Source organism: Equus asinus, chromosome 7, assembly GCF_041296235.1.
Source record: "Equus asinus isolate D_3611 breed Donkey chromosome 7, EquAss-T2T_v2, whole genome shotgun sequence".
NCBI classification, from domain to species: domain Eukaryota; kingdom Metazoa; phylum Chordata; class Mammalia; order Perissodactyla; family Equidae; genus Equus; species Equus asinus.
This window is the reverse complement of record NC_091796.1, coordinates 28,402,604-28,423,596: the sequence shown is the minus strand read 5'-3', so window position 1 is coordinate 28,423,596 and position 20,993 is coordinate 28,402,604. Positions and strand designations below refer to the sequence as shown.

Below are 20,993 nucleotides of genomic sequence, written 5' to 3'. Positions count from 1 at the left end.
TCTAGGAATGTTAGTAATGGGCACAGGGCAGGGAGGGGTGTGACGTGAAGGGCAACAGGGGCCTCTCCCTGCCCCCAAAATATCTTACCCATGATCTGTTACTCATACCTCCCAAAGAACGGCATTCTTTCAACCAACAGTTATACATGGTCTTCTTTAGGGCTAGCGGACTCTGCAGTCCTGAGGGCTCAAGAACTGACAGTCTGTTCATCTAAAATGGCCACTTGTGCCACAGGGGAGGCGGTGAGCACTGGCCAGGGGGTCTGAAGTGGCCTGGGGTGGGGTGTGAGGAGCCAGAAAAAGCAGAGAGCCAGAGGAGGCCAGGCCGAGGCTGGACTAGGTAGGGCTCCTCTCAGAAACTGCCAGTCCTCACTGAGGAGCCAGTGGTCCCCACTTGCTGAGCAGCCTTTGGGAGATTTCAGGCCGCAGCACCAGTTTGATGAGGGAGAAATTTCTGGATAAGTAGGCGTTCCCAGTGCCTCTCAGTCAGATGCGCCTGCAGCTGCCACATCCCTTTAACACTGGCCCAAAGGTGGCCACTTTCTCCAGAGCCTTCATAACCACACAGGCGGGTGCCTCCTCCCCAGCAGCACCTGTCTGCAAAGATTCCCCGATAGACAACCCCTCTCCCCAGAGCCTACATTCCACCATTCACTGCGTCACTCCTGGCATGTCACCTCCTGAAGCCTCAGTTTCCTCACCTGTCAAAGGAGAGGAACAACCTTTGACGTAAGGATATACACAGTGCACAAAAGCAGACCTATAAATGCTAACCAACGTATAAAAGCTTAAATCTAATAATATACAATTTCAAGGCATGTAACTCAATGTTCTCTTCCAAGAAGATAAGGACACAGTCGGCGGACAAGGTGAGCAGTCTTACTTTCCACTTCCACACCCTTTTGTGCTTTTTGAATCTTATACATGCATACACTACCTTTTCAAAAAATAATCATAAGAAAATTTTGGTGTGGGTTTAATCTCACTAGTAACAAAAGACATGCAAATGAAAGTAATGTAATCCTTATTTTTTAACCTATCAAGTTGACAAAATATGTCTAATGCTAATGCCTTGGGCTGGTCATTGGTGTCAAGCGCCTTTCTGGATGAGAATTTGGAACCACTGTGGTGGTACCAAACAATGGGTGGGTATGTGACTCCAAACATCATATCTATGAAGTCATTTTAAATGACATGGGGAAATCATTAACTTAAAGCAAAAAAAAAAAAAATTAGAATATATGTGTAAGTTCACTATGATTTTATTTCTTTAAAAAAATGCTTACAGCGGCTGGCCCAGTGGCACAGCAGTTAAGTTCGCATGTTCCGCTTCTCAGTAGCCCGGGGTTCGCCGGTTCGGATCCCGGGTACAGACAAGGCACCACTTGGCACGCCATGCTGTGGGAGGCGTCCCACATATAAAGTAGAGGAAGATGACGCAGATGTTGGCTCATGGCCAGGCTTCCTCAGCAAAAAAGAGGAGAACTGGCAGTAGTTAGCTCAGGGCTAATCTTCCTCAAAAAAAAAAATGCTTACAGGAAAACCTGGGAGAAAACACACCCAAAAGCGAATATCTCTCTGAGAGTGGTATAATGAGGGATTTTTTCCCTGCTTCTTTGTAGTTGGCTGTCCTCTCTAAAGCTTTACACGTATCATTGATTATACACGTATTACACGCATTAATGAACATGTACTATTTTTACAATCACATAAAAAATAGGAACAATCTAGCCTCAAAGCAACACAACAATAAAATAATCACAGACAACTTTATATACTGTTTGGAGAAGCATTAGCAAGTCCTCAGTATGGACCTACTGATGGACCAAATGATTCTTGAACTTTCTCAAGTAAGAAGATACTAGATGCAAAAGCCTCTGGTAACTCTGCAGGCTGCACAAACAGGAGGGATGGCGAGGATGGCAGCTGGTATCAAGACAAAAGGGAAACATGAGGAGGAGAAGAAGGCCAGGGCAGGTTTTCACAGTGAGATCTGAGGGGTGGAGTTGTTCCATAGGTTTTCACACCCTTGTCCCCAGTAACTGCTGCCACCCAAGCACCTCCAGGTGCTACTGACCTGCTGTGTGAGTCACCCAGACTGCAGCCCCCTCTCCTCCCCTAACCCCATGTGGAGGACGGGGACCCTAAGTAGCTGCAGCAGCTGGGCTGAAAGCCCTTCTTGACTCAAGTCTTGACCAAGAACAAAGCCAAACCCACCTCTTTTCCTTGAGTCAACTCCGTCTCAAGCCAGTGGGCCACCAAGAACAGGTGCCCTTACCTTCCCGATAGATCCCGCCCTGGCCATGAGAAGCCACTCTCATTCTATGATATTAACCTCTAAAGTCAGGCATGGTCCCATAAGGCCTCTACTGTCCCTCAACAAGTCATCACCTTCACTCTCCTTGGACCACTTAGACTGTAACACACCCTGGCTAAAACATCCAATAAAAATCCAATTAAAAAAGCATACATTAATACTTTATGTTCCCACAAAGCGCTTCACTTCCTCCAGGGAGCAAAGTCAAGCCTCTGGGGCCCAGAGAATGAGTGGAATGGAGGCAGCAAGAACTGGGGGTGTATGCTCTGCCTGCCAGGGCAGGTGCCCTGAGCTCCAGCCCACTGTCGCCATATGGGAAGGTAGACCCTGTGTTGCTGCTCTGTTCATTTTTCCAAGAGATGCTGGAAATCCAGACTTTTATTTTTAATTTTCTAATTTTTAAGTGCCGCCCATTAATTCAAACTTGAAACCCTGTACAGACCAAATACTCAATGCTGCAGGCTGCATGCAGCCTGGGGACCCCCAGTGGCAGCCCCGACTGAGATCATCTTACTCGATCCTGACCCTAGTCCTGTGAGGGAGGCCAAGCAGGGATCATCCACCACAGCGGAGGAAAGTGAGGCACAGAGCGGGAAGCTCCCACTCAGCCAGCTGTTGGCACAGCTAAGCCTGGAACCCAGGAGTCCTGACTCCAGTTCAGTCCTCTTGCCACCAAAGTTATGGATCCCATCTGTCGAGCCAACTGTGCACAACACATCTTGGGGTGGTCCATCTTGGGGGCTGGGTCAGCAACCCTCAGCCTTTTGCCTCATGCACTATAGACGTGCTCCCCATCGCAAAGGCACCCACAGAGGCAGCCGAAGTGAGAGCAATTCCAGAGCCCAGCCTGTAAACACCTCTTTCCCTCTCAGGTGACATGGCATATAACAGGAATGCAAATGACTGAGCTGCTATTCTTACAAGGATAACCTTGAGTCTGCTCTATTTGAAAAAACATAATAAAAGAAGAAAATCATTCACAAAACATCAGTGCTTAACTCTCCTGGGAGGATGATCTATTGAATTATTCATTTTTATTTCCCTCCCCCATTCCAAGAAGGTAGCTTGGCTTTTTTAGCCTCTTACTGTAGGGCCATGTGGGTTGTGGGGGCAGAAATCTTCGCAGTTCACTGAGGAAATTGTGCTAGGCTATCCTGGAGGAAGCGGGAGCGCCCTGGGGTCTGGGAAGGGATGTGCAAGTGGTGAGACCATGGCTGAGCAGATTCCTCAAGTCCAGGAAGCCCACTGTGGTGGTTTGCGGTTCCTCCTCCATGTCCTCCCTCTAAATGGACAGCAGGGCTGCAGAAAGCTCGCCAGTTGGGGCACCGCGGGAGCTGGACCCAGGGCTCCAGAAGCCTCCAGGGAGCAGGGAGCAGATTGGCTGGGGCGGGGTAGCTGGGGGAGTGCCCCCAACTCCTGTTCTATATAAGCCTCCAGGACCTTCACACAATCCTGGGCGAGTGGACGGAAGGCAACTCAATTGATAGACTCAATTTCCCACCACCTGGTGGATAAGGTTGATTCTTTTGCTTAATTAAAAGAAAATGAGGAAGTCAGCCATTTCTTTCACACCAAGCTTGTGAAATGAAATGTACAACCACTCGTCATTATTCGTCAGCAAATCACTTGCATTGTACCTCACAGCTGACTGAGGACATCTTTCCTTTATCAATTCATGCTATCTTTATTTTATTAAATATATGCATGCACATCCAATATTTATTTCATTATGTTATTCTATTCTTATCAAACAGCCATGCCAGGCTGCGTGCTGGGCTTCAACAGCGAACAAACCAGGAAAGGCCTTGCCTCAACGACACCTAATTTCTACCAGAAGGAGACAGATACAACAATGAACTCATAGGGACACAATATGCAAAGTGTCAGATGGTCAAAATGCTGTGAGAAAAAATAAAGGGAGGCGAGGGGGATAAGAATTTGGGTGGGTACGGCGTGCTGGTCCACAGAGGGGCTTCTCTCTGACAAGGTGACATCTGAGCAGGACAAGAAGTGGGTGATGAGGGGGCAGGTGGATCCTGGGCAAGAATGATCCAGGGGGGACCAGCACCTGCAGTGGCCCCGAGGCGTGAGTATGATGACTTCTTCTAGGGCTGGCTGGGTGGTCCATGCAGCTGGGGCCGAGTGAGCCAGGGGCAGGTGGCAGGTAATGTGGCATGAGTTCAGAGAAGCAGCGCCACCTCTCTTGGGTCCCTCAAAGCCATCTAGGAGGGAGGTCGGCCCAATGTCATCTTCTGAGGAGCAAAGGACTCAGCTGGGTCGCCTGGGAGTCCCTGAGCTAGGACCTTCCCGGGGTGTCCAGACTGCCCTCCTCCTCCCACAGTCCTCTGCCCTGCCCAGGTCCACATAAGGAGCCAGGGTGGGCAGTTAGGAAAGGCCTCCCAGAGAAGGTGCCCCCTTCCCGCCCAGATCAAAGCGGAAATGCCTGCTAGCTGGGAAGCCCTTTCAGCGGGATTAATGGGCACAACTACCAGGTTCCACGTTCCTCCTTGCCTGCCCTCGTTCCTGACTCACTAGTGACTCCCGTTATTTCCTGTGAAGCGCCAGACGGTAACGTTCCCCCCAGCGGAACCGCAGGGGGAAAGGGAGGTGGGTTCATTCCCCAGGGTTTGCCTGTGGGGCCTTTCATTTGGGGCAACAGAAAAGATGCTGCAGGTGGGAGCATCCCGAGGGAGGAGAGGAGTTTGGGGGGCTCCCCAGTCTAGCCCCCCCATGCTCTCCTCTCTCAGAGGGGAAAAGGGAGCGGGTGGCAGGCACTCAAATGGGTGGGGAAATCTATGGGTGGCAGAGGGTTGGCCCTGTTGAGAGCCCCCAGGCCTGGGACCCAGAGTCCCAGTGAGCAGAGGGAGCCTCCTGGATTCCAAGGCTGTCCACGGTTCTGCGGAGGTCACTAGCTAAGGAGTGGCTGGGGCAGGACCCAGAGGGGTCCAAGTACTGGCAGTACCAAGGCAAGGGCAGGAGAGGGTGCACACAGGGGCACCCGGCCATCGGAGGGGTCCAGAGAGAAACCAGACAAGCTCTAGGCACAGCTCTGAGACCACCTCACGGCCCCAGCCTCTGCACTGCAGGGGAGCCCGGGGCCCCCAGGCCGACCTCCAAATGGTCCTGCTGCCTAGCCTGGCATTCCAGACCTCCACTGCCTACCCTACCTTACCTCAGCACTAGGCCCAACAAGTGGGGACCTCAGGCCACCCAATAATGTCATGCCTCTTCCAACTACTCTTCATTAAATATTTGGTCAACATTTATATCAAGGAGGGGCTGCCTGCAGGAGCCTAGGGTAGCAGGGGAGCATGAGGGTACACACACTTTCCAGCTCTCCTCTAGCACTCAGGCCCCAAGCAGTGCACCCCAGCAAACAGAATGGGGACCCCTTCCTTCTTGGAGGGCAGTGAGTGATGTGGACATGGGTAGCAGTCCCCCAAAATACTCATCCCAGCATTCATTGCAACCGCTCTCGGTCAAGAGCTCCCACTCATTCTATTCTCTCCAACTTATCACATGTCTCTATTCTGCGTGTGCACGTGTGCCAAGGTTAGTCCCCACACTCTCCCTCAAGCCTTCAGAACCCAGTCCAGCTGAATTTCTCCAACCATTTCATTCCTGCCCTGGCCTTTGAGTGGCTAGTTCCTCTCACTGTTATGGGTTGAACTGTCTCCCCTGCAAAAGTCATATGTTGAAGTCCCAACTCCCAGCATATGTGACAGTGACCTTATTTGGAAATAGGGTCTTTACAGATGTAATTAGCCAAGATGAGGTCATATTGGAGTCGAGTGAGCCCCTAGTCTTATATGACTGATGTCCTTATAAAAAGGGAAAATTTGGGGCCAGCCCAGTAGCATAGTGGTTAAGTTCGTGTGCTGTGCTTTGGTGGCCCAGGGTTCATGGGTTCGGTTCCCAGGCACAGACCTACACACGGCTCATGGAGCCATGCCATGGTGGCATCCCACATACAAAATAAAAGGAAGATTGGCACAGATGTTAGGTCAGGGCCAATCTTCCTCAAGCAAAAAGAGGAAGATTTGCAACAGATGTTAGGTCAGGGCCAATCTTCCTCCCCCCAAATAAAAAAAAAATTAGAATAAATATAAAATATATTTTTGAAAAAAAAAGGGTGGGGGGAATTTGGACACAGACACATACCCAGGGAGAAGATAAAGGCATGTGAAGATGAAGGCAGAGATCTGTAAGGCAAGGAACACCAAAGATGAGGAGCAAACCACCAGCAGCTAGGGCAGAGGCATGGAACAGATTCTCCCTCACAGCCTCAGAAGGAACCAACCCTGCTGACACCTTGATCTTGGACTCCCAGCCTCCAGAACTGTGCAGCAGTAACTTTCTGTCGTTTCAGCCCCCAATCTGTGGTGCTTTGCTAGAGCAGTCCTAGCAAACTGATGCACCTGGAGTTGTCTCTTTAATCCTCTAGGGCAAAATCTTACTTTTCCTTCAAGACTCCACTTAAATCCTCACCCTTGTCCAGTGGTTCCCAAACTTGACTCTGTGGAACCCTGGGGCACCCTTTGAGCCTCTGCAGAGGAAGGGGGAGAAATGGTACAGGGTGGGGTTGAGGGAGAGGGAGCCAAGTGGGGAGGACCAGAGCCTTTACCCTGCTTCAAACGAGTAACCTTCTTTCTCGGTTTAAGACACACCTTTCTATTCAGTCCTAGGCCATAGCGATCTCTCTGTCTCAGCACTCCAGCCCATTGGCACTTAGTGTACTGGAGAGTTTGTAAACTTTTCACGTGTACTGGGTCCCTCTCCTCTGATGGCCCCTTGAGAGCAAAGCTGTTTCATACATCTTGGTAACCAGCGGTAGAGCTGTGCCATCCAACAGAAATATACCAGGAGCGACATACATAATTTACAATGTTCTAGAAGCCATATCATAAAAAAATAAAAACACGTAATAAAATCACACAGAACTAAATACACACAGACACACAAATGAGTGCATGAAAAACTGGGGAAATCTGATTAAGGTTGATGGATTGTATCAATGTTAATTTCCTGGTCGTGATGTTGGACTGCAGTTTTGCAAGATGTTACCACTTGGGGAAAGAGGAGAAGGTATACAGGTTCCCTCTGTATCATTTCTTACAACTGTGTGTGAATCTACATTTCTCAAAATAAAAAGTTTCTGAAGAAGTCAAAACAAACAGGGGAAATTAATTTTAATAATATATTTTTATTTAACCTAATATATCCAAAATATTATCATTTCAAAATGTAAAAACATAATGAGATATGCTATATATATATATATGTATATTTGTATTATGTCTTCGAATCTAGTGTGTATTTTGTACTTACAGACAGCACATCTCAGTTTAGACTAACCACACTTCCAGTGCTCAGGAGCTATAATGGCCAGTGGCTACTACAGTGGACACCACAGGTCTAGTGCATAAAGGGCACTCAGTCTATGCTTGCTGGATGAACGAATGAGTGAATGAAGGAGTGAGTGAGTCAATGAATGAACCAATTCATCAACCTGAACCAAGAAGGCAGAATGGCACTTCACTAGCTAGTGGGCCCTGGGTGGGGCCACAGTGTGGACATCAGCTCTGCAGGCACTGGTGTGGGACGGGGACCCAGAGCAGTGAGCTTGCATCAAAAGGACAGCAACATAGCCTGACAGGGAAGAAAGAGAAAACACTTGGAAATCCTTGCCTCCTTTAAGGCTTCTTTTGGAGGTGTGGTTTATTTTCAGGGAAGTTGCAACGGTGATCCTGGGAAACATGGATCCCTGGACCGATCTTGCAGGGGAGTGAGGGGGAGGCTGGGGCTTCGTTTGGTCAGAGACGGCATAGGCAGCGCCAATCAACAGGATCTCAGGCTGGAGTGAGTATGGATGTACTTTATTCTCCCAATAACCCTAGCACCCTCTATGCGTGGCATCCAACTCACATCTCCTGGCTTACCTGCCTCGTTTCCGTACGCTACGATCCAGGGGTTCTGCAGGACCTGTGGCCCCCTCTCAAAGGAGGCTGGCAAAGCCAGGCCCAAGCCATTCTCCTGAAGGGCTGGCCCCTGTGACCCACATCCTCAGAGCTGGGAGAGAGAAGAGCCATCTGGGCCACCCGTTCACATTGCATAAGAATATCTGAGACCAGAGAGGCCACTGGTCTCACAGAGCACTAGGGAATAAAAAGAAATTGAAAAGCCTTCGATGGCTTCCATCACCTGCTCCTCCAGCCTCAACACCCAAGCCTGTCCCCTGGATTCCCCCCAAATCCAGTCTCTGACACCCACTAGTTCTCTGAAGCCCACGTCAGATCACCCCTGGCTACTCACCACGCTGACGGCTGTCTCCTTAGAAACCTACAAGGTCACAGTCTATGCCACATGATTGCGAATTTATTCATACACTGTCTTACATATTTTTTGTCTTTTAAGTGTTTTGTAAGTTGCTCAAGGACATGTACCATACCTAATAATTCTTTAGTAACATCTCCTCTGCCCCAGCACAAAGCTGAATGAGTGTCTAATGGATGTTCATTGGTTGTTAGGAAAAAGTTTCAGGATTTGTATGCATCCGTGTATTCAACAGTTAATGTCAGGCACCGTGCTAGGTCCTGCCTGGGAATTCAGAGATGAATAAAACATCTGTTGAGTTGGCCCCGTGGTTGAGTGGCCTAGTGGTCAAGTTTGGCATGCTCCACTTCAGCGGCCCTGGCTCAGATCCTGGGCGTGTACCTATACACCATTTGTTGGTGGCCACACTATGGTGGTGACTCACATAGAAAACAGAGGAAGACTGGCATAGATGTTAACTCAGGGCAAATCTTCCTCAAGCAAAAAGAGGAAGATTAGCAACAGATGTTAGCTCAGGGTGAATCTTTCTCAGCAAAAAAGAAAACTGAGCCTGCCTGGTGGTGTAGTGGTTAAGTTTGCATGCTCCGCTTTGGTAGCCTGGGGTTGGCCAGTTCGGATCCCAGGCACACACTGCTTATCAAGCCATGCTGTGGCAGGCATCCCACATACAAAATAGAGGAAGATGAGCACAGATGTTCGTTCAGGGCCAATCTTCCTCAGCAAAAAAAAAAAGGACTATTGGTGGCAGATGTTACCTCAGGGCTAATCTGCCTCAAAGAAAAAAAAAATCTCTTACAGGGGTCTTACAAGCTGTGTGATCTTACACAAGTTACCCTCTCTGAGTGAGTATTAAATGAGCATGATTATATCTGTTTAACAGGACCAACGTGAGGATTATTTCATTTAAATTAGGAGAAATTAGATCCTCTAAGAGGTAAAATTTTCCTGGGAAGTACAAATGTCAAAAAGAAAAGGACTGGAGAGAGAGATGGGCAAAGGAGAAGAATGAGAGGGCAGCACTGTGTCCCTGAGGGACATCTGGGGAAGCGACAGGATGCTAACTTCTACCACCTAGTGCAGGCTGGGCAGCCAGCAGACCAGGGCCAGGACTAGGGTGAGGCAAGAAGGTGCCCAGGCCACAAAATTGAGGGTGGCCCCTCTCTCAGGCTCATGCAAGTGCAAGGTCGACACCTGAGAGGGAGGCCCCTTAAATTTTGTCCCCTGGATGCCTTGTTTGCCTCACCCTAGTCCCAGCCCTGCAGGAGGTGCTCGGCGAATACCTGCTCTGATCAGCAAAACTGTAGGTGTTCTGCCAGCATAGCACACACCCCCAGCGGCGGTCAGCGCAGCTCCTTCCTCCTCTCTAGGGCACCCTCCGCCTCCGCCCCATCCCACTAGGCACCCTCCCCCTCCAGAACCACCCCCTGGATAGATCCTCCAGTCCCCATGGTCCCCACCTCCTGGGGCTGTGCCTGTTTCTCTGGGCAGTTGAACAAGAGGCTTTGTCCCCCGGGTAGGGGGAGAGTTGGCTCCTCAACGAGCGCCTTCCAATCACACTTCGGATACAGCACAAAGTCAGGCTGTACTTTTCCTTGACCCAGTTTCATAGTCTCGAGTCTCAGGCCTGCACCAGCCACATGCAGGCAGCCCAGATCTGGATCCTCGAGGCTCAGGAGAGAGGCGGGCTGGAAGGAAGACAGAGGAGAGGAGAGTCCTCTCTACACAGGGCAGGACAAAACAGGCCCGGCGCCAGCTCCTGGCCGCTGTCCAGTCACAGAAAGCAACAGGACAGCGCTGGGCAGAACGTGCTGAGTACAAACAGCACAGCGCTGTGCATTCAGAGCAGGGGGAGAACACAGGGTGGAGAGTGGAAGGAGAAGCAGGATTTGGACTGGCAAAGAGGCAGCAGGAAGGCATGGCAGGTGGAGACACAGTGTGGGGAAAGGCACAGAGTCAGGGCAGACCTGATGTGTGTAAAAGTCCCTGGGTGGACCAGAGTGGGGCTTCAGGCACAGACTGATCCTAGGGGGTGAGACTTTTGTTTGGGGAAGGGGTTAGGGATGGAGACCTTCAAGGTCTTTCATTTCTGGCAAAACAGCAGACTAAAAATCCCTCTGTGGCAGGTGCCCCTTCAGGAAGGAAGGGTTTCTTCCCCACCTGCTGGGGATGCCAAGAGTTGACAGCCCCCCGACTCTCAGTCCCCTCTGGGAATTGCCTCAGGTGAGCAGAGCTGACTTGACCATGATTACATCCTCGTCCAGAGGCAGCCCACAGCCAACGACCGAAAATTCAACACAGAGGTATAAAGGCCGGCATTCTCACCCCTGAGGAGGCCTTAACTCAGGGCAACTCTCCAGGGCGCCCTCTAGGGTTGGCTCAGGCCTTCTCTGGACTGCACTGCAGCTCACTTTCTCCCTCAGCTCAATCTTACTTCTCCCGTCTTCAGGTATCGATACCAAGAACACATCTTCATAAACATCCTGCGCTCTAATCTCTGGCTCAGAATCTGCTTTCCAGGGAACCCAATCTGCAACATCTCTCTCTACAAAACACTAAAACAATGATTAAAATATGTATAAAATGCCTTCTAAAATGGACACGTGAGCTGGCAAGGAAAGAAGGAGTAGATGAGTTCTAAAGCCAGCAGCTGCCCTAAGGGCATCGGCCAAACCCCATGGATCACACTTCCCTTGTAAGGGCCACAGGGCCTACCCAAGGTGGAGGGTCTCATGAGGGTCTCCTCCTAAAGCCAGGAAAACACAAATAATCCCAAAAGCAGGACAGGAGAAAAAGCAGGATACATAAAAAACACAAAATATCATGGTAGAAACAAATCCTTATTCCCCAGTAATCACAATAAATGTAGATCCGCTAAACTTTCCAGGTAAAAGACAGAGATTGTCAAACTAAATATAAAAACTGTAACTATACACTAGCGACATAGACATGGAATCAAAAGTCATGGAAAGGTTGAAAGAAAGGATAGAGACAGTGATGACAAGCAAATACTTACCAAATGAAAGCTGTCTCACTATATTAATATCAGACAAAATAGACTTTAAGGCTCAAAGTATTACTAGAAATAAAGTCACTACATTATAACAAAAGATTCAGTTCACTAGGAAGATGATACACCTAAACTACTATGCATCTAATAACATCATTTCAATATGCATACAGTAAAAGTTGATAAGGAGAAACTGATAAATCCACTATCATGGAGAAAGATTTCAACACACATATTTTAGAAACTGATAGATCAAGCAGACTAAAAAATAAATCAACAAGAATACAGATGATTGAAGAATATAAAACCTCCTTATTTATTTATTTTTAAAGATTGGCACCTGAGCTAACATCTGTTGCTATTATTCTTTTTTTTTCTTCTTCTCCCCAAAGCCCCCCAGTACACACTTGTATAGTCTAGTTGTGAGTGCTTCTGATTGTGCTATGGGGGATGCCACCTCAGCATGGCCTGATGAGCGGTGCTGGGTCCACGCCCAGCATCTGAACCAGTGAAACCCTGGGCTGCCAAAGCAGAGCCCGCGAACTTAACCATTCGGACACGGGGCCAGCCCCCACTTTACTGAACATACATGTAAGAATACTGCATCTAATAATGAGAGAATCCCATTTTTTTTCAAGTATACACATAATACTCATGAAAATCAACCACATACTGGACCACAACGCAAATCTCAATAAATTTCAAGGAATCAACATCAAAGATACCACGTTCTCTTACCACAATGCATTTGAGTTAAAAATTCAAAAAAGTCAGTAAAAAAAGAAAGTATTTGGAAATTTTAAAACATTTCTAAATTTATGAGCAAAAAAAATAAACCATGACAGAAATTAGAAAATACTTGGAATTCAAGTAAAAAAAAATACTTCTGGTAGTACCTAGATGTATGACCTTAAACAAACTATTTAACCTCACTGTGCCTTAGTTCCCTCATCTATAAAATGAGAATAGTAATAGTATCTATTACTCGTTGTTAGAATTCAGTAAGGTAATAGATAAAGCACTTGGATGAGTACCTGGCACACAGTAAATGAGGTACAATTCTGAGTTGTTATCATCATCATCATTACCATCATCCCAAAACGTAAGGGATACAACCAGAGAAGCATTTAGAGGAAACTTCATAACCTTAAAGTTTACATTAGAAAACAAAAGAGACTGAAAATTAAAGAGATAAGTATCTAACTGAAGAAGTTAGAAAAAGAATCCTAAGAATAAAACCAAAGCATAAAAATTAATGAAATAGAAAGCAAAAATACAAGAGAAAAATGAACCGTCAAAAGCTGGTCATTTAATAAATAGCATTCAAAAATAGAAAAAAGAAACAAATAAACAATGTTAGGAATAAAAAAGGGGCCAAAACTCTAGATGTCATAGAGAATATTATGAACTTTGTATGAGTAAATCTGAAATTTTTCAAAAAATTTCTATAAAAATATAATTTGCCAAAATTAATTGAAGAAATAAAAAAAACCTAAATAATCTTTAACCATTAAAGAAATGCAATTAGTAACCTCAAGTCTGCCCACAAGGAAAACATTAGGTACAGATGGCTGTACAGGTGAGCTCTACCAAACTTTCATGGAATAGATGATCTCAAACTTGCATGAACCGTTCCAGAGAGTAACTAAGGAGGGAACATTCCCAACTCATTTTACAAGACTGGTTTTAAAACTAGACAAAGACAGCATTAAAAAAAGAAAATTACATGCCATTATCACTTAACAACATGAGATACGACATCCTAATTAACAATATTAGTCAACAAAATCTCACATCACGTAAAATAAATATCATGAACAAGCTGAGTTTATCCCTAAAATTATGTTTAATTACTATTAATGTAATTTACCACATCAAAAGATCAAAAGAGAAAAAGTACATGTTATCCAACAGATGTAGAAAAATCACTTGATAAAGTTAATACCCAAACACAATAAAACAACACAACAAAGCAAAACATTACAAGCACAGTCTACAAGGGAACTTTCTTTACCTATTAGGGGATAGCTACAAAAACAAACAAAAACCAAGCAGATACACTCAATGGTGACATTTTACCACCATTCCCTTTAAAATCAGGATTAATCACACCATATACAAAAATTAACTCAAAATGTATCAAAGACCTCAACACAAAAGCTAAAACTATAAAACTCTTAGAAGAAAACATACGGGTAAATCTTTGTGACACTGGACATTGGTCACAGGCAATGGTTTCTTACATATGATACCTAAAGCACAAGCAAACAACAACAACAGAAAACAGATGGATTAGAGCTCATCAAACCTGAAAACTTTCATGCTTCAAAGAACATCAAGAAAGTGAAAAGACAGCCCAAAAAAAGAGAGAAATGTTTTTCAAATCATGTATCTGATAAGGGACTTATATTTGGAATCTATAAAGAACTCTCACAACTCAATAATAAAAAGACAAATCATCCAATTTAAAAATGGGCAAAGGATCTGAATGGACATTTCTCCAAAGAATATATACAAATGGCCAATAATAAGCACACAAAAGGATGTGCTTCGGGGAAATGCAAACTGAAACCCACAATGAAATACCACTTCAAAACCACTATGATGACTATGATCAAAGACAGATAATAACGAGTGTTTTCAAGAATGTGGTGAAATTGGAATCCTTATACACTGCTGGAGGGAATGTAAAATGGTGTAACCATTTTGGAAAACAGTCTGGGAATTCCTCAAATGGTAAAACATAGACTTACCACATGACCCAGCAATTCCACTTGGTGGTATATTCCCAAGAGAAATAAAAACACATGTCCATACAAAAACTTGTACACAAATGCTGACCGCAGCCTTATTCATAATAGCAAAAGTATGGAAAGAACCCAATTCTATCAGCTGAATAATAGATAAATAAAATGTGGTATATGCATAAATGTATTATTATTCATCAATGAAAAGAAATGAAGTACTGACACATGCTACAACATGGATGAATCTCGAAAACATTATGCTTAGTGAATGATGCCAGTCACACAGGACCACATATTGTATGATTCCATTTATACGAAATGTCCAGAATAGACAAATCTATAGAGACAGAAAGTAGATTAGTGTATTTGTTGGTTCCTAGAGCTGGGAAGAATAGGAGCACTAGGGGGTGACGGCTAAGGGGTATAGGGTTTCTTTTTGGGGGTAAGGAAAATGTTCTAAAATTGATTGTGGTGATGGATGCATAACTGTGTGAATATACCAAAAGCTGTTTAATTGCACACTTCAAATGTATAAATTTTATGAATTTATGAATGGGTGGAATTTATGGGTGAATTATATTTTGATAAAGCTGTTTTTTAAAAAAAATTTAAGAAAGAAAAAAATCAGGATTATGGCTAGGATATTCAATATCACATTTTAATTGAATATTATATCAAAGGTCCTAGCCACCCCAATAAGACAAGAAAAATAAATTAAGGTATAAGGGTTGTAATGAAAGAAAGGAAAATGTCTGTGTAGAAATCCCAGAAGACTCTACAGATAAATTATTATTATTATGTTTATTATCAAGGTTGCTGATTATAAAATCAATATACAAAAAAAATCAAATTTATTCCTATATACTAGCCACAAATGGTTAGAAAATAAAATTTTAAAAAAGATACTTTTTACAATAGCAGTAAAAACCATGCAGCTAGAAATCAATCTAACAAAAATGTTCAAATTCTTCATGGAGAATTATAAAGCTCCACTGAAGGACATTAAAGGAGGACACACAAGGCCTATGACTATCTGGTCTTCCTCTGAGATTAAGTTTAAAAGCCACATTGAGACCAGATTATAAAAAATCTACAATGTCCTTTCTACTTTCCAAAAAAAAATTGCTCTTTCCCTCTCTGTTAAAGTATAAGTACTTGAAGTCCTTAACACTCTGGGGATGTGAGCTTATATGAAGATTTTAGCACAAAGGGGATGTGGGGCAGCAGAGAGCTTAAAGGAAGAGGAGACAATTTCCAAGCCCCTCATTCTAGAATAGCCTTCTTTTGACCCTGTCTCCCTCACGCTCCCCAAAACCATCCTTGCCTCTGTTGCTAAACCCAGGTAGCCCTTTCCTACCTGATCCCTCTGCAGTGCATGTCACAGTTGACCACTCTCTGCCTGGCAGCCTTATCCCTTGGTTTTCTTAGCACCTCTCTCTCCTCGTTCTCCTCCACCTCTCTGTAGCCTCAGTTTCCAGAGCCAGGTCTGCTCTCTCAGCCCCTTAGGTGCAGGCATCCCTCCGGGCTATCCTCCGTGCCCCTGCCCATCAGCATCTTCCACTGCGCTCTCTCCCGGGTGATTTCATCCAATTCCATCATACAGACCAGTGTTTTTCTAACTAAGGGTTTCAACCCTAAATCAATTCACTAGTTTGCCCCCACATTTTTTTTCTTTAACTTGTTTTATGTAGTAAAATATGCATAACATAAAATTTACCATTTTAACCATTTTTTAAATTTATTTTTTATTCTTCCTTCTTCTCTCCAAAGGCCCCCAGTACATAGTTGTGTGTTTTAGTTGTGGGTCCTTCTAGTTGTGGCATGTGGGATGCTGCCTCAACATGGCTTGATGAGCAGTGTTAGGTCTGCACCCAGGATCCGAACTGGTGAAACCCTGGGCCCCCAGAAGCAGAGCACGTGAACTTAGGCACTCGGCCACGGGCCGGCCCCTTAACCTTTTTAAGTATACAGTTCAGTGGCATTAAGAACATCCACTTTGTTGTGCAACCATCACCACTCTCTATTTCCAAAACTTTTTCATCTTCCCAAACTGCAACTCTGTACCCATTAAATTCTAACTCCCTATTCCCCTCAGTCTGCCCCCTCCAACTACTGGCAACCACCGTTCTACTTTGTGTCTCTATGAATTTGACCACTCTAGGTACCTCATGTAAGTGGAACCATACAATATTTGTCCTTTCCTGCCTGGCTTATTTCACTTCGTATAATGCCTTCAAGGTTCATTCATGTTGTAGCATGCATCAGAATCTCCTTCCTTTTTAAGGCTGAATTTATTTTTTAAATGAAGTAGAAGAGAATTTTTTTAATGCAGTAGAATACAAAATATTAAAGCACATTTCGCGTAATAAGGCCAAATATTTTTTCACAAAATACTGGCTTCAGATGGATGTGTATGTGAGTGTGTTCTAGATCCCTGGGTATAACATATTTCTTACTGTGGATAATGCTCATAAAACTTGGGAAAACACTGGTTTTGATGGTTGTTGACTCCAAAACCTCCATGGCTCGCCTGATTCTTCTCCACCCACAGTTCCGGAGCTCCTTTCCAATGAGCTTCTGGATAGCTCCAAGAGGACTGCCTTGCAGCGTCTGAGCAGATCTAGACTCAAACTTGTTACCCTCTTTCCTCCAGACATGCTCCTTCTTGTTTGTTTCCTACTTAGTTCTCCATAACCTGGCCCTGCCCGCCTCCCCCCACCCCCAGCTGTATAGCTGTAATACACAGCTTATGCAGAATTACACAACTGTCCCCTGCACTTTTCAGTTCTTGTTCAGGCTGTTTCATCCCCCTTCCTTCCACCTCCCCATGCCTATGGGTCACTCCCCTTCCCTTAAGACCCCCTTCAAATGCCTCCATGCACCTTGGAGACATCCTGGTTCACTATGACTGCCTCCTCATCCTTAGAGTCCCTCTTCCACATGTCCAGTGGCGCTTACGTATGCGTTGCATGGCTTTCTGTCTTCCCAACAGACTGCGAGCATGGGCCCAGGGACCACGGACTGTGTGCATCTTGCATACCATTGTCCTCAGCACTTAGTACGGTGTTCAGCATATAGTAAATCTTCATTAAGTATTTATTCAATCAAGAACAGACAAGGGAGCCAAGAAACATCAAGAGCAAATTTCACAGCTTTGTTTCTTGCTTTTCCTCCTAATCCACATAGTGTGCACTATCTCCAGCAGAGACACTGACCAACACAGGTGTTTGCAAGACAGATCCCCGGAGTTCTGATGGGCCTTCTGGAAGCGCCCACTGTACAGCACAGGGAGAGGTCAGGGGCCCAAAGAAAGAATGCACATTGACTCACATCCCCCACTTCCTTCTGGTGCCATCTGTCCCTAATTCTCACTGGAATAGCTTGCCATCTTTGTGCCCCCGAGCTCTTCATCTGGTGGTAAAAATGAAGGCTTTGCTGAGAACATCAACTCAGCTCAGCACAGAAGCAGAGAACGGCAGCCCCAAGCTCTGCAGTGCATCTGCCCCCTGCCCAGCTTCTCCTCACTTTTCACCAGGCTGTGACAATAGCCCCTCAGCCCCTCCCCGTCCCTAACCCTCCCTTACAAGGCCCAGACAACCTTCCTTCCTAGTGGCTTTTCTTATGTCACTACTCCGCTCAAGGACCACATGTGGCTCCCTATCGCCTAATGAACCAAGTTCAAACTGTCCTTCCCAAGCCACAATCCACAAAGCACTCCACTGCAGCCACTGACCCAGCATTACATCTGTCCCCCTTCTTCCCTGTATTCCCCCTTACACCAGTTGGATCCATTTCTTCACTGTCTCTTCCAATTATTATCCCTGTGAGCATGCACACAAGCACGCACGCACACACACACACACACACACACACACAACCACCTTCCATCTTTTCTTCATTATCCAATATTTATGGAGAACTTAGTATGTACCAGGCACCACATTTGGAGCTCAGGGTGCATCTGGGAACAAAAGAGAGTGAATCCTACCTGATGGAGCTTTCGGGCTACAGCAGGTCTTCTCTTGGTCAGCACTACTGACACTGTGGGCTGCATCACTCTTTGTTGGGGAAGGCAAGTATGCATCGCAGGATCTTTAGCAGCATCCCTGGCCTCTTCCCACTAGATGCCAGAGTACTCTCCTCTCCCAAATGTGACAACCAAATATGTCTCCGGACATTACCTGTGGGGCAACTTTGCCCTCGAGGGAGCTTGTTACAAATCACCTGGGGAGCTTGTTAAAAAGACAGGTTACTGGATCCCTCCCCCAGAGGGGGCCTAGGAATCTGCATTTTAATGGCCATGTAGGTGATTCTGACGCAGGCTGCCCCAAGACCTCTGCTTGAGGAACACTCAAGTGTTGGGTGTTTCTAGACAGGAGAGAGATCAATAACCACATCAAGTCAGTTCATTACAATTATGATATGTTGAGGAAACAAGTTAGGTGAACAGCCGCTATGGGTGCACCAACGTGGCAGCCGCAACCTGGTTCAAGGTCAGGGCAGGCTCCAGGAAGAACCAACCAATGGTTAAGCCAAGTGCTGCGGCTGGGTAGGGTCAGACATGGGAGAGGTGAGAGCAGGCGGGGCCACATCTCTGCACCTTCACTCCTGCCCTCTTTTTTTTTTTTTTAATTTTTTTTTCTTTCTGCTTTTTCTCCCCAAATCTCCCCAGCACATAGCTGTATATTTTAGTTGTGGGTCCTTCTAGTTGTGGCACATGGGACGCCTCCTCCGCGTGGTCTGACAAGCAGTGCCATGTCTGCACCCAGAATCCAAACCAGCGAAACCCCGGGCCGCCGCAGCGAAGCGTGCGAACTTAACCACTGGGCCACGGGGCCGGCACCCCCCAACTCCCCTCACTCCTGCCCTCTTCAGTTCTGCATGCGCACTTCTCCTCCACCTTCTCCACCTCTCCAAATCTTAGCCTGCCTTCCGTGGCCCACTCACTTCTAGGGCCACTTCCAGGTTCCACCTCCTCCAGGCAGTCTTCCCTGACTACTCCAGTCCAGTGGTGCCTCCCTCCTCAGTCATTTAAACACTTCCTTCCTAACTATCTCATTGGTGGCCATTTTGTTTCCCCAAACAGACTTCAAGCCCTGTGAACACCTGGACCATATCATCTTCTTTACAGACCCCACGGCGCCCTTCTAGGATCAGGTATATACAAGTTTTGCTTGCTCGATTGGATTAACTGAGTCTCTGGAGAGAGGCCTGTGAGGTGGCACCTTAGGGGGTCAGGGTGTCTGTCTGGGGGAGGATGGGAAGCAACTGGTATGCCTGCTGAACTCCAGCCAGCTAGCCAGGGAGGGCCTGCCAGAACAAGCAGGTAGCAGTGGAGCTGGCATTTGCCATGGGCACTGATACTCTCCCACTGTTGACAAGGCCACAGGGAACCTGCAGCCCCAGCAGCTCTGGGTTGGTGCCAGCAGGGGGCAGGAACCCAGAGCCACCCCGATGAGAAGCAAGTGCAGCAGGCGGAGGCCGGCCGGGCTGCAGCAGGCCCGTCTGGGGCCCAGCTGTCCTGCACAGGATCCTCTTGGGGGGCCACAGTAACCAAAAGGAGAGGCAGGCCCAGTGAGTCCCAGCAAGCCAGGCGACTCCCTGAAAATGTCCTTTAAAGCCACCAGCACAATGCAGAGCTCACCAGCTGCCTTCAACCAGGGAAGAACGCTGTCTGGGAAGGTCAGGAGCAGATGCTGGCTGGAAACCAATGTCCCAGACAAGGGGCCTTACACTCCCCAGCTCTCGGACAGGGAGGGGAAATAGCCTAACTGCTTGGCTTTCTTCCTACAAGCGCAAGTCCCAGCAGCCATCCTCACCCTCCCACCCCGTGTGCAGCCCAGACTCGGGGCACAAGGGACTGACATGCAACCCAAAGGACGAAAAGAGAGCAACTGTTTTATCACTGGGAAGTTTAGAGAAGAGGATGGGATGTTTATACCGCCAGAGTGGCATTTGGTGTTCCATCAGCCTGGGGGGAGGGGCGAGCGCAGAGAGACAATGGCAGCAAAGAAAAAACCTCCGGCAGCACGGAGAGGGGGCTCTTTCCAAAAGAGGCTCCGATATGGGAGTCTCTTAGGGCACAGCTCTCCCCACGCCCTGAAACCAGGCCGAGGAACCCAAAACGTTTCTCCTCAGCCAGCGGAGCGGGCAAAAGGAAACGGATGGCATTTCGGTTTATTTTCCGCACACACAGGGGCTGAGGATGTGCCTGAGTTTCTGAGCGACACCTCCTACTGCTCTTTCTCTTAATGGAGTTAGACCGTGTTTAGGGCGCGGGGAGAGCGCAATGAGGGGAGGCTTAACTTTTGCAGCGGCTCTGACCTGAGCAAGGATGAGAAAGAACCATGCTTCAGAAGGGGTCAGGCTGTGATTTTCACAGATCCAGTGGTTACTGGTTTACAAGAATTCACTACCCCTGTCGCATCATTCTAGCCCACTATCTGCACCACCTAACCCGACGCTCCTGGGGAAAAAAAAATATATGCTTTTTCCCCCAAGGGACCCCACAAAAGTTCAGGGGTCACAAGGGAATCCTATTCGGCTTTGAGCCCTCCACCCCCGGGAGCCTCCCCCCCAACCAAATGGC

At 46.8% G+C, this 20,993-nt stretch overlaps 1 protein-coding gene across 2 annotated transcripts in view; it reads right to left on the bottom strand.

The window, feature by feature from the left end:
• The window catches only part of ST8SIA5 (ST8 alpha-N-acetyl-neuraminide alpha-2,8-sialyltransferase 5), a 62,881-nt gene that overhangs the window by 40,942 nt on the left and 946 nt on the right, over positions 1-20,993 (bottom strand). The window lies entirely within an intron of this gene.